We start from the raw sequence: 17301 nt of genomic DNA, 5'->3' as shown, positions 1-17301 counted from the left end.
ATAACAAACTTCAGAGGAAAATATTTTTAATTCTTCCTTTTATATGGATAGTCTAACCTCACTAGCTCAACCAGAAGAAATGTCTGCGCTAACACCAGCATTTGAACTCTTTTCCTTTCTCCTCCAATTGGAAGAATTTTACTGCCATGAACTATGGGTGAAACTATCAGTCTATTTAGAGATGCACAGTAGCAACATCCAATGGCAGCCCTGATATCTAGATCAAGTCAAAGATTGTTTTACTTAACATAATGTACTCGTTAGAAAAATTCCCCTAAAGAATATTGTTCTTTATACACAATCAAAACAGTTTCTCTCTCCCTCTCTCTCTCTCTCTCTCTCTCTCTCTCTCTATCTCTATCTCTCTCTCTCTCATTTTCTCTCTCTCTCCCTCTCCCTCTCCCTCTCCCTCTCATTTTCTCTCTCTCTCCCTCTCCCTCTCCCTATCCCTCTCCCTCTCCCTCTCCCTCTCTCCTCTCTCCTCTCTCCTCTCTCCTCTCTCCTCTCTCCTCTCTCCTCTCTCCTCTCTCCTCTCTCCTCTCTCCTCTCTCCTCTCTCCTCTCTCCTCTCTCCTCTCTCCTCTCTCCCCATTCCTTTCCTTTGTAGATCACATGGAAAGCATGGGAGGACTCTAGTACAAAGTCACAGATAATAAATATGCTTTGCACTCTTGCTCTGCCTTCTTTTTATTTCTCCACTAGTAATATTTCCTCACATTCTTTGATTTCTGATGTTTTGAAAAAAATAAATGTATCTATGTAGCAAATGTGCAGCTCAGTCTTCATGAAGGTCTCCCTACAACTAGAGCAGGGATCGTCCTTATAGTTGCCTGACTGTGGGATCCATTCTCTAACAGGGCTGCCTTGTCTGGCCTCTGTGGGAGAAGATATATATATAACCCTGCAGAGACTTGATGCTCCAGGGTGGGGGAATAACCTCCACCCTCTCAGAAGAAAAGAGGAGGTGAAGACTAAGAGGAGGCATCGATTGAGAGATAGATAGATAGATAGATAGATAGATAGATAGATAGATAGATAGATAGATAGATAGATCTTAGAAGTACTCTGAACCATTTTTAGAAAGATAGAAACACAATTTTACTGATTTGCTTTGACAAGTTAATAGGAAAGACAAAGCTACCTAATTTTGAGAAGCAATTTGAAGATGATCCTCCTTCCCAAAACCTCAGTGAGCAATTCAAATAAGATCTAATGCTTTTTCCAAAGCAAAATGACAAAAATTGCCAGCTACATGGTTCAACAACCCATGGATGACACTGCAGAAGGGCAGCTAAGGAATGAGAAGGGAAAGCAACTGGCTGCTATGCAGGAAAGGAAAGGATGGGAACCAAAGATGACAACTGGACACTTAATACTTTTATCAAAAAATCAGCCTGAGCACTGATGAGAAAAGCATGAAAGGAAGCAATGGAAGATGTAGCTCAGGGGCTAGAGTGCTGGTACGGTATGCAAAGAGCCCTGGGTCCAATCCCTAACATGGAAATAAAAGGAGGGAAGGAAGTACAGAGTGGAGGTAAGAAAACAGAAAAAGGAGGAGGAGGAGGACTAGGAGGAGGACAAGAAGCAGGAGGAGACTGAGGAGCAAGAAAAGGATCAGGAAGAAGATGAGGAGCAGGAAAAGGTAGAGAAAAGAGAGGGAAGAAAAGGAGGAGGAGGAGCAGGAGAAGGAGGAGGAGGAAGGGGTGTTGGAAAGAAGGGAAGAAAGGGGGGAGGAGGAGAGGGAGGAGAGAAGGGAGGGGAAAGAAGAAGGGGGAGGAGAACAGAAAATAAAGACTCTGAAATTCTGACTACACAATAGTCAGTACTACCAAGTCAGATCCAGACAAGCCCAACTGCATGTAACACTCATAACAACACTCCACAACCTGAAAACCACTTTGCTTAGCCAGTCCATTTGATCGTCACCTATTACAGGTAGTAAAGTTTCAATACCCAAAACAACAACAGAAGAAGAAGCCGTTAGGGTGGGAAATAAACAGGAAAGTCGGTACTGTATCGTTGCTATAAGTAAGTATAGTTCGTCAACCTTTTAAGAGGCTAACATTTTACACTGTCCAGGCTGAACATTGGAAGTGGGGACAAAATGCTGATGGATACAGTTCAGTCCTTGTAGTCTGTGTTTCTGAAGCAGTGCTGCTGGAATTAAAGTATCTCATATTAAACTCTCACAAACAGCATCAAAATGAAAACCCAGGTCCTGAGAACACAGGCAGCACTTTCCATCCTGACCTCAATCCAAATCAAAATATCTCCCTCTTCTCACGAGATCACACGTGGCCTTTCAAAGAAAAGCCGAGACGGGATCCTTTAACTGGGTCAGCTGACCTCTGAAAGCAAATGGGGTCACTTCCTCTCACCTCTCCTCCCCCTCGGCTGTTATAACCTGATTCTTATCTCTGAGGAGCATCTGTTTGCCTTGTATGAACACTGTGAAGATCATGCGTGCATGGTTCCTGCCTAAAGCCTTTCTGCAGATAAGCTTTACCTTAATGTGTGCATGCTCCCATAAATGCAGGCCCATGTGCCACAGTGAGCATATAGAGGTCAAAGGGCAAGGTCCGGTGTTGGTCCCATCTGCTTGCTATTTACCACCACTGTGCATACCAGGCCTACGAGCTTCTGAGGAGTCTCCTCTCCCCAGGATCCCTGGGAATACTTAGTAGAGGTACACACTACTCCACGTGGCTGTATGTGGGTTCCGAGAATCTGAAGGGTCCTCATGATTCTGATGCAAGCACTTTACCCACGGAGCCATCTCTCCAGTCCTCTGAATAAGATTGTTCAGTTCTTTGAGCCGATTTCTATCATCAGAGATGTAGGTCACACATCATGAATGACCCTCCTTTTAGTGATTATTGGTCATTGTGTAAGTAAAGAGGGGGACCACTGTCTGGGGGACTCAATGATTTCGAGATTATTAATGAGACATTGTGTCTTTGCACATTTCTGACTAATGATTATACCCTACGAACACCGAACATTACTCTGAGGTTTGTGATGTCAGACACTTTCTGTGCTTCACACAATGAGGAAAGATTAATTAGATTAGAAAAATGTGGCAGCCTTCGTGTGTGTGTGTGTGTGTGTGTGTGTGTGTGTGTGTGTGTGTTTGTGTGTGTGTGTGTGTGCATACAACATTGGGTCCACTAACGTAAGGGGGGAAGCATTTTCTCCTAGAGAGTTCCTGAGTCTGCTCTGTTTCTGTACTATATTCCCTTCTGTCAGGGCCAAGTAACAGGGGGAGCCTCCTTTCCTACCTTACCATCACCTCATCCAGCAATTCTTCAAATGCAATTCACTAGGCCTAGCCTACCATTCCCTAACAAAACCAGACTCTCTTTACTGTTAGGAAATACCCAACAAAAGCAGCATAAAGAAAGGTTTATTTGGGATCACCATTTGGGGTACAGTTTGTCATGAGGACGGATGGCAGGGCAGGAGGGGCAGGAGGTATCTGGTCACACTGCATAATCAGGAAGCAGATGTAGCTAAATATTAGTGCTCAGCTCACTTTCTCCTTATTATTCAGATCATGGACTGGAACTGCTCAGAATTCCAGTGAGTCTTCCCACTTCTAGTAGCCTAATCAAGAGTCCCTTACAAGCATGCCCAGAGGCTAACCTAATGGACAATATCCCTCACAGGAGTACCTGGAAGTTCATCTCTTTGATGATTCTAGATCCTGTCAAGTTGTCAATCACCCTAATATGTATAGGTGAGTGTGTTTGTATGTATCTGACACAGGATATCCTCAAGAGCCATTCCACAGGAAGCATCCACCTTCTTTTTGAGACAGGGTCTCTCATTGGCTTAGAACTTGCCAACTAGCCTAGGATAGTTCTCAGTGAGCCCCTAGGATCTGCTTGGTCTGTCCCCAGAGCTAAAATTACAAGCATGTGCCACCATTCCCAGCTCATTTGCATGAATGTGCTGAGGGTTGAACTCAGGTCTTTGTGCTTGCAAGGCAACGCTCTATGAACTAAACTACCTCCCCAGCCTAGTATGTTACTTTTAATTCCAAAATGTCTCTAAATATAGGCAGTTTATCCTATCTGCTCTTCTAGGTGGAAAAGACCTATGCTGGAGAGATGGCCCCATGGGTACAAGCACTTGCTGTGCAAGCCTGCGGACCTGTTTTGATTCCCTAGAACCATCGCAAAAGCCAAGACACAGTAGTGGAAGCACCTGTAATCTCAGTACTCCTACAGGGAGATGGAAGACAAAGATGGGAGAATCTCAGAAGCTAATGGTATATAGCTGTCAAGTTGTCAATCACCCTAATATGTATAGGTGAGTGTGTTTGTATGTATCTGACACAGGATATCCTCAAGAGCCATTCCACAGGAAGCATCCACCTTCTTTTTGAATACAGCAAAAAGTACAAGAGAGACTCAGTCTCAAACAAGGGAGAAGGCAAGGACTGACACCCGAGGTTGTCCTCTGACCTCCACACACACCATGGCCCATGTGCACTATGTTCACAAACAAAATTTGGTACACAGAAAGAGAAAGGGGGAAAAAAAGCACGCTCCCCACATTAACCGGCATGCCTGGCATCAGAAGACAGGGTTCTGGGTCTTACCTTGGAAGCCAGGTACTAGCTACACTGCCCTCTCTAGTTCCACCTTTGCCTCTTTCGTGTTTCCTCTTGAGCCATTCTATCCTGAAGTCACCTTGGATTCCAAGAACAACAGAAATGACCTATAAGGACCTTAGTGACAAGGGACTAAAGCTGCCTCCAAACTATAAAGAGCCTTACAGTCAAGACCATTCACAAAATGAATGCAATAATCAATCTATCAAGGTAAGGTCGCACCCTGGACTAGAAAGTAAGGTCTCGTGGGAACCAGATTGCTCCCCTCAAGTGATCATGGTAATCCCAGTTTCTTCAATCCCCCTGGAAGAGCCAGACCTGAGCTAATGACCAAGCAGATGCTACCTTGAGAAGGCTGTTTAACCCACCGCAGCATTGTCTCTACTTAAACCCAGTGCTCCTGTAAGGGAAGCATGGGGTCACTAGTCCTCCCCCCAGGAGACACTAAACAAATCTTTTCTTATTTTCACATCGCTTGTCTCTAACTGGTGAATTGAAACTCATCGGCCTGCCTCCTTCTTTTGGACTTCCAGAGCTGAGACCTTTGCCCTGCAGCTTCACTTACAGCACTCCGATTGCAGCACTCACTTCCAAGTCTAGGCCTCCGTTACCAGCAGCTCCCATTGCTTTGCTGGCTCTTGAGCTCCCACTCTTGGAAGCCAGCTGTCATACCAGGGGAAAACCCTAAGAAGCCTGAGGAGGCTCCCAGGAGGAGGGCTCCGGGGACTGCCAGGCATGTGGGTCTATCTTCCTACAAGCCATTCCTCCATCTGTTAATACGGTCCACCTGGCTGATAAATGGGTCAAGAAGAGACATGCTATCCAAGCTAAACAGACACCAGCTCCCTGGACAAATAATCACTGCTATTTTAAGCCATTAAACTGGCTGTGTTTTGTTAGGCAAAAGTTGGCTCCTGTCATGTTATGGGAAGGGATTTGCTCTTCTAAAAGATGAAATTAAAGTTCAATGTTTCAAAAACAGTAACCTCCTAACTTCTTTTAGGAGAACATAATGAAACTGTTTTCCTTCTTACCCCAGGATAACTCCATGAAGCCTTCCCAGTCTCTTGTCCTCTGGCCTCCAACTTGTGCTGTTCTGTGCCTCCCCTTCCCCACTTCCTTCCCTTCCCCCACACAAATACATAGAAGACATTTTTTCAGAAAAAGATTACAACTCATGCAGATGTTTTTCCTTGTAATTATTCCCTGACTAACAGTTTAACAAAAATCTGCATGACACTTACATCATACTTGGTATTATAAGTAATGTAGAGATTATTTGTTATCTCTAGAGTTATGCATATGGGAGTGTACAGGTTACATGCATACTCTACACCATTTATAAAGGGGATTTAAACATCCAAAGATTTTGGTGCCCATGAGGTTCCTGGAGTCATATTCACAGAAGATACTAGAAATGCTGTGCTTCTTTGAAGACCTTATTTCCAAATATAATCGCTATGTAGGATGGTTATTCTTCATTGTGAATTTGACCACATCTGGAATTAGCTAAGAACCACATGGCTGGACAGAGCTGTGAGGGATTTTTTTTCTTAATTAAATCATTTGAAGTGGGAAGGCACAGTTATAATCCGATGTAGGAAGATCCACCTTTAATCCAGGTTTTTGAAGTAGAAAGATCAACTTTTAATCTGGACCATACATTGTGCTAGCATTCTATGTGGAAGAAGGAAGCTTGCTCTCTCGCTCTTTGATTGTTTGCTCCCCCTTGCAAGTCCATTCCTTACTGGTATTAGAGCCTAGTTCTTCAGGACTCTAGTGTATACTGAAGAGCAACAAAGACATCCAGCCTCTCAGACTGAAGAACATCTGGATTCTTGAACCTTCTGTTAATAGATAGCCATTGTTGGACTAACCAAACCACAACCTGTAATCTATTCTAATAAATTCTCTTTATAGAGAAAGGGAGATTCAGCCTATAAATTCTGTTCCTTTAGAGAACCCTGACTAATACACTAGGACCAGGGAATCAGCACATAAATTTTGAGGTTTATTCTGCTGTCTTTACAGATGTTTATAACAAAGATGATCATTTAATTGATCATATGTCAAGGACCTGATACCTCATTTTTTTCACTTTCTTCTTACAACAACAACAATAATAATAATCTGAATAGTCCCCACTCTTTTAGACTGACAAAGCTAAGCCTAAGAGGGTTGAACAGTATTGTGTGACAATTTTTTCCAAGATAAAACATTCCCTCTTGTAGGAAAGTTCATTAAGAAGTGTGGTGTTCTAATGGGAGTTTAAACATTCCATCCTACAGGGAAGCTCCTTAAGCTAAGGAAGTAAATAACTCACCAGTTTCAGGAAGTCCCTGAAACTGAGAAGATTCACTAGGTACCTCCATTTCTAAGTATATATCAGCATTAAGGACTGCTTAGATACACTCTCAGACTAGCTTAGCTACCTAGAAGAGACAGAGACCATCTGAGTTGCCTGGAAGACACTCAGAACAACTGAGCTGCCCAGAAAACATACTTTTCAACCTGTTAAGCTGCTGTTAAACTCCCTATTGCCAGCTTTTCAGAGCTGTCACCCATGCTCGGCTGGGTTTGGTGGTGCTTGTTGTCTTTGAGTCATTTCTGCTCCTGTAAGTAACCTCTCTCATACACACACACCCTGTTCGCCAAGTTAGACTTTTGTGGTATCCATATTTTGGCCTGTCATTGGTTCCCTGGGGTGAATACACATTTATTCTTATCTCCTTAGGGACAGTGTCACACAGAAAGTATCCTGTTTGTGGTCTTAGAGCTGGTAATCAGAACTGGGATCCAGATACAGGTCTGTGGGTTTCCAGGGCACATACTTACCTAAGGCACAGTTGTTATTTGGTTGTTTGGATGGTTTGTTGGTTTAGTTTGTAACCCTGCTCAGCCTCTGGAATACTGGGACAGAATCACAGGCATGCACCACTTCACATAGTATTCTTTCTACGTTTTATCCCCTCCTCCCTTTAGACATTAATCAAGGACCTGTTAAAAGCAGCACTAAGCAAGCAAGCAAGCATAAGCTGGAGGGAGGAGAAGATCAGGCAAATTCACCCGTCTTGTACTTAGGTTCATCCTGACTCGGTATTCTGGGAGTCAGCTATGAAGTAACCAAGGAAACTACAGCTGCTTACTGGCATTTGTATTTCCCAATGGTTAAAGTGCTCCTTTGTGACAATACAACTCTGAAACCTCAGTCAGAATCCTCTGGCTATATCTGAAATAGAGGCATCAGGACATTTTCCCAATGGCTATATGTGCACATCAACAAATACCATGTTAAACAGGGAAGGAAAAAGCATGGGCACCATGTCCTCAGAGTGCATACAGTGGAGTAGGACCAAATTAAGGTGTACCCAAGTGAAAGAACTTAATGATGTTGCGTGTAGTTTTTTAAAACATACTCTATCGCCTTTGCCCGGGAGCTACCATGCTCTGGCCCCTTCTGGCTCCCTTTTGTCCCACCCAGCTCCGCTCCAGGATCGATCGCGATCAGTCCCCACCCATGCTCCCAGGCTAAGGTGGTAGCATGATTTTTTAAAACTACATGCAACATAATGATGACACTGCAAGAGGGAGGAGATCATAGGAAACTTCTCAAGGACTATGGAGATAACACAGTGCACACCTGCCATATGGGTAAGACGACCTGAGTTCAGATCCCCAACACCCAGGTAACAACAGACATGGCTGCGTGTATTAGAGTTACACTCTATGATCCCAGTACTTCGAGGAATAGACGGGAAGATGGGACAGAAGCCTGCCTGGAGTAAATGGTGGTGAACATCAGGAGAGTCTGTTTCAAATGCATGCCTCTCCACCCCTGGTTGAGCAGTTCTCCCCAGGTGCCTCCTGCCTGGCTTTCCTCAAAGCAAATCAAACAGGCATGCCTTCATGAGGCGGCCTTTATTTTTCTTTTCATCTCCTTCCTTGGTGCCACTAATCAAATTCCTGATTGTGCTCAGCCAACCCTGAAACCGAATGTTACTGAACCGTCCTGGCTTCTTGCTTCTATTTTTGTTGTTCTTAAATCTAAACTCCTCTGAAGTGAAGAAAAGAAAAAAAGAAAAAACAATCTACGTCTAAATTGACTGAAAAACTAGAACTCCAGCAGAACCTATGGCCACGGGTCTCTCCCTGCCCGTCACAGACCAGGAAATTCTTCAGAGTTGATTATAAGGAACCCAATGGCACTGAAATTACCCCCTGAGAACAGGTACAACATGTTGTCTGGAATGACCTAAGTATCAACCAGTGTTTAAAAAAACTTAAAACATTTTAAAATATAGTAGGGAGATGGATGGTTCAGTCAACCTGTAATCTATTCCAATAAATCCTCTTTATAGAGAGAGAGGGTCCAAGAATATAGTGTTTGCTACATAAGCAAGAAGACCTGAGTCTCATCCCTAGAAATCGTGTTATAAGTCTAGAAAAAAAAAAAAAAAAAACTTATGAAGCCTATGTGTATAAATATATAAATAAACATACAAATATAGTTTAATTTGAAATTTTCCCATATTGGTTAATAATGCTCCCCTGAGAGCCAAAGGCCATCAACAAAATCCTCAACACCAGGCATGAGAAGCCCTCTTTTGAATTGCTGATCAATATTGTCCAAGAGACTCCCAAACATTATAGGTTACTTCTATTGCCCTTGACTGCCCCCTAGAGGTGGACATGAAACCGCTACTGCTGAAAACACCATGTACTCTCAGACACAGGGCTGGGCAACCCATGAGGAAAGCATCCTCTCTGAGTACCAGGTTTCATGTTACTAAAAGGCTCCATGCACCTCTAAGGGCTAAGATGACAAGCATGTGCCACCAAGCCTGACTTTTGAAAGTGGGTCCTGGGGATGGAACTCTGGTCCTCCTACTTCCAAGATGAGCCCTTTGCCAACTGAGTCATCACTCCCCAGCCTGTTTTCCATACTTGATCTGCCCTATGCCTTCCAAAGCAAGGCACTGTTGGAAACATTTTAAAAACTCACCATAATTCATCACAGCTTTCCAGGAACTATGAAGCCTAGTATTTAGAACAGGATGCTATACTCTACAGTTCTATCACATACTTACAGGCCTGCTTTTTCTATTCTTGCTGAACTGAACTTTTTGTTTTTAAGATTTTTAAAGTTCTATTTAAACATCATAGATGTGTTTTTTCATGCACCGGGCTGTTTTGGGGGGCAGTTTGTATCCAACAGCTTCACACTGTGTGTCCTGGTCAACAGGGGATTCAGTGCTGTGAGAACCCCATGGTGTGTACAGGTTGATAGTGGATCTAGTGATGTGGGGACCCCCAGGTGTGTCCTGGACCATAGGAGATCTGCTGTACAGAAATGTCAGGCAGAGTTCCAGCAGAAAAGGAGCCGTAACTGACCCAGAAAAAAGCAGCAGGATGCAGAGATCGTGTGGAGCACCTCTTTCCTAATAAACAAACGCCCTGGCAAACGGGGGTGGGGGCACAAAGGACTGGCATCCTCTTCTTTCCATAAATAAGCCCATCCAAAAATGAGTTTTCTTCCCAAAATAGAGGGCCAATGAGAAAACAGATAATTATGTAATCCAATTCTGAATTCTCTCACTGGATAATATCACCAGTGGGGAGTTACATATGTGTTTTTATTTTGGCAGTGAAATAAACTATATTTAGTCTAGTTCTGCTACAACAAACAGTAAAGAAGTCATTCAATGGCCTTGAAACCATACTTGACCACCTAAAAAGAAGCCAAACCCTGAGTGAAGATGGAAGCCCACTGGATGTGATGGTAATGAGGAGAAGAGTTGGTACTCAGTGAGTTGAATGGAGCAGCCCTCTCCAGGCTAGGTGGGCTTCAGCCAATCCAGTAATGACCTGAGTGAGGCAAGAAAGATAGATGAACAGAGAGGAATTCTTCTTCTTTGTCTTCAGTCTGAGAGCAGACCTGTCTTCAGACTCAGATTCAAACCAGGTCACCTCTCCGTGTCACCAGCATGACAAGTAGAGATCTTAGAATGGTTTCTTGGTCCTCATAGTTATGTAAGTCAATTCCCTATTACACACAGAAAGGGACAGGGGGAGAGGGGAGAAGGGTGGGAAAGGGAGGAGAGAAGAAGAAAGAGAAGGAGGAGAGAAAGGGACTCACATGGTAGAGTTGCATCCTATCTTGCTTTCTCTTCTTGTTGCTGTGACAAAATACCTGGCCAAAACAACTGATGGCAGGACAGCTTTGTTTTCCACAGACTGAGGCTACAGTCCATCATGGGGGTCGGGGAGGGGATGCAGGAGTGTGAGACACCTGGTTGCATAGCATCCACAGTTGGAAAGAAGAAAGAGATGAATACTGGTGCTCAGCTCACTTTCTTCTTTTTATTTAGTCCAGAAGCCCAGCCTATAAAATGGCACTGTCCACATTTAGGGTAGGTTTTCCTATCTCAATTAACCTAATAAAGAAAATTCTTCATCGGCATGCCTAAGGGTTATCCTAATCTAGCAATCCATCACAGCCACAACCAGAGGGTCCTTTCATAGATTTTTATAATCAGTATAAACCATCACATATCCTAACAAAGATCTTATGAGTTGAAACTATTGTAAGTAAATATGCATTTCATATGGCTGACCACTGGAACACCCTGGCTTAGCTTTACCTATTTTGGCCATACTCAAAACAGTTACACAGTAGGAAGCAATCACTAACAGAAACTCCATTTTATATTACAGTACTGCAAAGTTCTTGTGGCTCATTTTACTATACTGCAAATAAAGACAATATGGCTATACCTTTGTACCATCATATAGAATAACTGTAAGTAGCATCACTATACCAAACATCTATATGTGTATATCTAATACACATAACAGAAGTACTGATGTCATAATGTAAGTCCTACCAGATCAATAAAGTGAAGAGACAGACAGACAGGTCAAAGCTAGCAGATTGAAATAGACACACAGAAACAGGACACACAAGGACACAGAGGAAACAGGGGGCTTGACTAGTATGTGATGTGCTAGGTTAGATTCCCAGCACTGCCAATAAATAAAGGCATGGAGAGAAGGGAGGAAGGAAAGAAGGGATGAGACAGAAAGAAGAGAGAGGCAGGCAACATATATAGAGAGATACACAGAAACCAACAACAACAACAAAAAAAAAACAGATGGACATACAGTTATCCAAAGAGATGGCAAAACAGACAAGCACAGAGAAAACCCAAGAAACAACAAAATTTCATGATGCAGTCTGTGGTTTCCTGTGAGGCTTCGTTTCTGTATGTCAGGAAGCACATGGGAGGGATAGACATGACCCTCACCTTTCAACCGCCTCTCTGCCAAAGACACCTGTCAGCAGCCCACTTGCACCAGCTGCACAGTGCCCAGGTGGAGCCATCAGCCTGACATCTCACTGATACTTGAATGCAAACCCCCAGCTGCTCCACAAGCCTGAGACCTGGCCTCACTTCTGCAGGTGACGCCTTGTAATCCAGATAGAATAGCACAGACTGGACATCTCAGCACAGCTGCCAACCAGAATCACCCATGAACCTGAACAACTACATCTAAATCTCCAGAGCTAAGGCACTGGTGCACTGGGGTGTGCTGGGAGCTCCAAACTACAGAGAAATGTAAGGGGCCAGGTTTGATGCCATGAGAAAAAGATAATTAGCATTCATAATTCACATTTTTTTCTCCCTCCACTTTTTTTTTTTTTTTTTGAGATTCAGTCTTGTGATTTAGCCTCAGCTAGATAGGTCACAAATATCCCTAAAGATGTATTGACAGTTAACTATTACTAGAGGGAGGGACTCAAGTGGCCATACCCTTCTCTGAGGATATGTGCAATTAACTGTTTCTAGAGAGAAAAGAGATATTTTCTTCAGTCATGTAGCCACCAGTAAGGTGCCCCTGCTCCAGTAAACAATTCTTCATCCATGCTCCCATAAATAACCTTAATTAAACTCATTAGTACATACAAAGGCACACACACATACATACATGCACACATATTCATGCATACACATACAAACACATGCATATACACCCTCACAAACATGCACATACACATACATGCACACATATTCATGCACATACACATACATGCATATACACACACATGCATGTATACCCTCACACACATATGCACACACACACACACACACACACACACACACAAAAGTAGAAAGGAGACTGGTTGAGAAGAGGAAGGAAATCAGCAGGACTAGGAGGAGACAAGAGAGGAAATTAGGGGAGAATATGATTATGAAAATGCCATAATGAGACCCATTAATGTGTAACTAATATATGGTAATACAGAGATGTTAAAAGTATGTACATTAAAAAAATTCATATGCACATTTTAAAAGCTGGAGATCAGAAAGAGGAGATCTTTACCAAGGTCAAACAGCTGGAATAAGATCATGGTAGAAATAGATTGAAAACCAACATTGCTCTCTAGCAGAACACAGGACCACACCCAGGAGGCACTGAGCTTGGGAGCAGAAGGGAGGATGTTTGTCAGCAGGCAGTAAGCATAGAACCCAGTACTGTGCCGCTGACCCCATCCCTATCTGGGCACTCAATCCTGGCTTTGTGAGCTATCTATCCCTCTGTCTTAGCTGGAGCTGGTCTGAGAGAAGACACCATCAGAATGGGGGGCTCTGAAAGGAAGAGAGGATGAGGAGCTAAGCCCCTTCATTGACTTTAATTAAGCTCACGGGTGGGAAGAAAAGCAGGGGGATTCCTCAGAACTTTCTGCAGCTTTGTGTTTATTAGTCTTAATGCCAGAGTAACAAAAATGCTTTTCCCAGCTCAGGGGAACGGTGCCTACACTATTTATTAAGAAACACTGCCATCTACTGCCATGTGCTCACCATTGTCCTTCGAGAACAAGAAAAAAGTAATTACATGCAGTTCTTTATACTCTAATTATGAATGGTCTCCAAGACAGAGCCCTCCTTTCCAAATGTCTGCTCAGCACTTAAAGATGTATATTACTTTCTTTTATACCCACAAATGGAAAATAGGTTTGGAATTAGAAGACAGCTTTCAAATATCAGTCTTGAGAAATGGAGCCTACAAATTAGCATGGGAGTCAGTGGGGCAGTTGGGTAGCAAGGACTTGGGGACTTGGTGAGAAGCTCAGAAGGCATAATGACCACATCTAAGCTTTCAACCCAATTAGGGTGTTATACAGCCAACCCAGAAGGGCATGAGCGCTGCATTCTACAAAGTCAGGTCCCTAAAAATAAATGCATATGAGGCTATACAGAAAAATAATTTTTAAAAAAACCATTATAAGCAAGTGGGGGCTAGGAAAGTGGCTCACAGCACTTGCCTGGAACATACACAGTTCTGGGTTCCATTCTCAGCACTGTGTAAACTGGGTACATATCTGCAATCCCAGCACTCAAGAGCTAAAGACAAGATCATCTGAGGCCCTCTGTTAAGTGCACACTCTTAACTACTAAGTTCTCTCCCCAGTCCCAACCCCAGCCTTTACACAGCAATAAATCATACTGCTAAACCACACACATAGCTCAAACCCAGCGTACCACCTGAGTTTTTAAATAATTTTTACTGAAACGCAGCCACATTGCTTTCATAGCTTCTATGTCATTAATACACACATTAACAAAGCAAAAGCGAGGCTGGATGGGAGCTTTATGCACTGTTAGTAAAAATTAAATTAGTCTGGCCACTTTGCCATAAAAGTTCTTTACAATTTAAAAGAAATACAGAACAAGCACAGAGTCCAGCTACACCCCTCCTGGATCCCTAAAGGAGCAAAGGCGGCACTCAATATGACCAACCCTGTTGATCCTGGTGCTAGTAGAAATGACCAAGTGATGAATTCAGCCTAGATACTCACTGACAGATGAACATAAAGAAAACGGGGTGTATATACATAAGGAGACTTTCCACAAAGAACAGAGCAGTTTACAGGAAAGTATATGGAAGTTAGGGTATCAGGTTGAACAGAGCAAAGCAGACCCAGAAAGACATGTATTGACAGGTGTAGTGCACACCTGTGATCTAGCACTTGGAGTAGAGGTGAGACTGGTCAGAAGTTTAAGGCAATTCAATTCTCAGCTATATTTTGAATCTGAGACCAGCCTGAGCTACAGGGGACTCTATTTCAAAAGAAAGAAAGGAGGGGACAGGGAGCAAGGGAGGGAGGGAGAGAGAGAAAAGAAGAAAAGGAGATAAGAGAAGGAAGGAGAGTAAAGAAAACAAAGAAAGACTTTTTTTCATAAATGGAATTTTAAAAACATGAAAGTAGAAAGACTTATTGGGCAAAGGAAAAAGGTCAAAGAGGGAAAGAGGATATCTGAGATTAACAACGGTAAATATGATCAAATATGTATGTTACATGCATCTTTGAAAAAGCCAAGATAAAATTCTCATGTAAATAATATACACTAATTAAAATGGGACCAAGAAGAATGGCAGAGTTGAATGACTGTGGGAGAGCATATGATGGGTGAGGGTTAACATAGTTTCCATTTGGCCTTTTTCAGATAGTGCAGCTATCTGTTTCTAGCTTGTTAACTTGCCTGCATATAGTTGTATTTTACAAGCGACATATGCACATGCGTCATGCATAAGATAAATCCATTTCCTTTACAAGAACAACTAACTCTATCTTTAATTAAATAGGTTGATTCCCTAGGCAAACTGTACTTGCATCCAGAGCTGATTTGATGCAGAAAACCGGCATCTGCAGGAGAAGAAATCATCAGCTTTCACTTCAAATGCTTTGATGATGTTTCTTAAAGATGGCTGGATGGTACTTGAAGGCACTCGCAACAAGTGCCTTCACCAAATGTTGCCACATTTCTACTTGAGTTGCTCTTAGAAGACAGACCCAGGTATCTATAAATGCAATGTAACTCATTGAAGGAGGCATGGTTCACCCCGCCCATGTGTTCAGTGATGTGAGGGGAAGTGCAGAGGGAGTAACCTTCTCTCTACATTCAGTAATTCCCCCCACCACCAAAAATCTTTACTTACAATCTACCATGCAAACCTTTTCTTTAATTTTAATGAGTCATAAATGTTTCTGAAGTGTTTTGTAACTGCCCCTACCTTTCACACAGAGAGGTGGAAACATACTTTTCTTTACAACGTGGTCTCATTGTAGCACCAGAATGAGACTAAAATGGCTCTTGGACACAAAAACACTAGAGAGCTGGAGAGTGGGAGGGTCCCACCTCCCACCCACCTAATCCGCCTGCTCTGCAGAACCTTCCTGCTATGAAAGCATTGTTGGACAGTTCATGGTGTGCAGAGACAGTAGAGAAGCGAGGTTATTGCTGAACTCAAGGCTACGCTTCCCTGGGGGCTGCCCTAATCTTTAAAACGTCACTGTGGCTCACTCTCTTCTCCTGATCTCTTCTCTTCCTTCTCTTCCCCTTTTTTCCCCACCCCTCTACATGTTCATGGCTGGATTCTACTCCTCTTCTCTCTCTCTCTCTCTCTCTCTCTCTCTCTCCTACCCCCCCAACTCCCCTCCCCATGCCCTAAATAAACTCTATTCTGTACTCAAAAAAAAAAAAAAACCCTTCACTGTGCTTTGGATTGTTCACAGTTCCTCCTCATGACTATGAATCTTCCCTTGGAGTCCTGGCTCCTCTGCCCACCCAGCCCTGCTGCCTGTGTTTCCTGCAGCTGGGGACTAAAAGCTACCAGACTTCCTGGAAGAGTGGCATCATAGTTCATCTTAGTGTAAACCTGATAGAATTTAGAGTCACCATGGAAACAAACCTCTGGGCACATCTCTAATGGAGTTTCTAGATTGTAATAACTGAGGTGGGAAAACTCATTCTTTTTAAATGTGGGTGTCACCATTTTATCAATGCAGTTTTGGGCTGTCTTAGTTAGGGCTATCATTGCTGAGAAGAGATACCATGACCAAGGAAAGTCTTACAAGGAACAACATGTAATTGGGGCTGGCTTACAGAAGCTTAACCCAAAGGCAATGGCATCATGCTGTCTGGATCATGCTTGACCAGACTTACATATATATATGAGACCTCAAAGCCCTGCCTACATAGTCATACCCTTCCCCTAACAAGGCTACACCTCTTAATAGTGGCACTTCCCATAGGCCAAGTATATTCAAACTACCACAAAAGGAAAACTGAAGTGGGCACTCATCTCTCTCTACTCCCTAACGTGGATCCAATGTGAACAGTGCCTCAAGCTCTGACTGCCCAGTGTCCTCACATGATGGCCTGGACCCTTGAACTATGAGCCTAAATAAACTCTTCCTTCCTTAAGTTGTTCCTATTAAGAGGCTCTTGCTGGAATTAGTAACATGGTCTTTGCAGTCTGGAACCCCACTGATCCATTCTGATGGTCAAACTCCTCTATTTCTGTGAGCTCTGCAGGTTTACAAATACACACTTAGCTGTCTCTAGGCGTCTCTTGTGCTTGGGATGCTGGCCTTTCCTACCCTTCTTGCCCAAAGATTGAACCTTGAGTACAGGATCGGAGGACTTTGCAATTATTTCTGTATCTTTCAAATCATTCCTAGTTATCCTCTTTGGTTTTGATTCAGAATTTCAAATTCCTAATATATGTGAACAATCATAATTTGCTTCTATAGGAAATGCTAAATCTATTCAAGTCAACTTAAATATTATCAGAATAAATAGATTATACTATGTTTCCAAAACAAGAGACCTTACTGCTTAT

This window comes from Mus musculus, chromosome 1 (genome assembly GCF_000001635.26).
Source record: "Mus musculus strain C57BL/6J chromosome 1, GRCm38.p6 C57BL/6J".
NCBI lineage: Eukaryota > Metazoa > Chordata > Mammalia > Rodentia > Muridae > Mus > Mus musculus.
The sequence above is the reverse complement of the archived record's forward strand: the minus strand, read 5'-3'. Positions refer to the sequence as shown.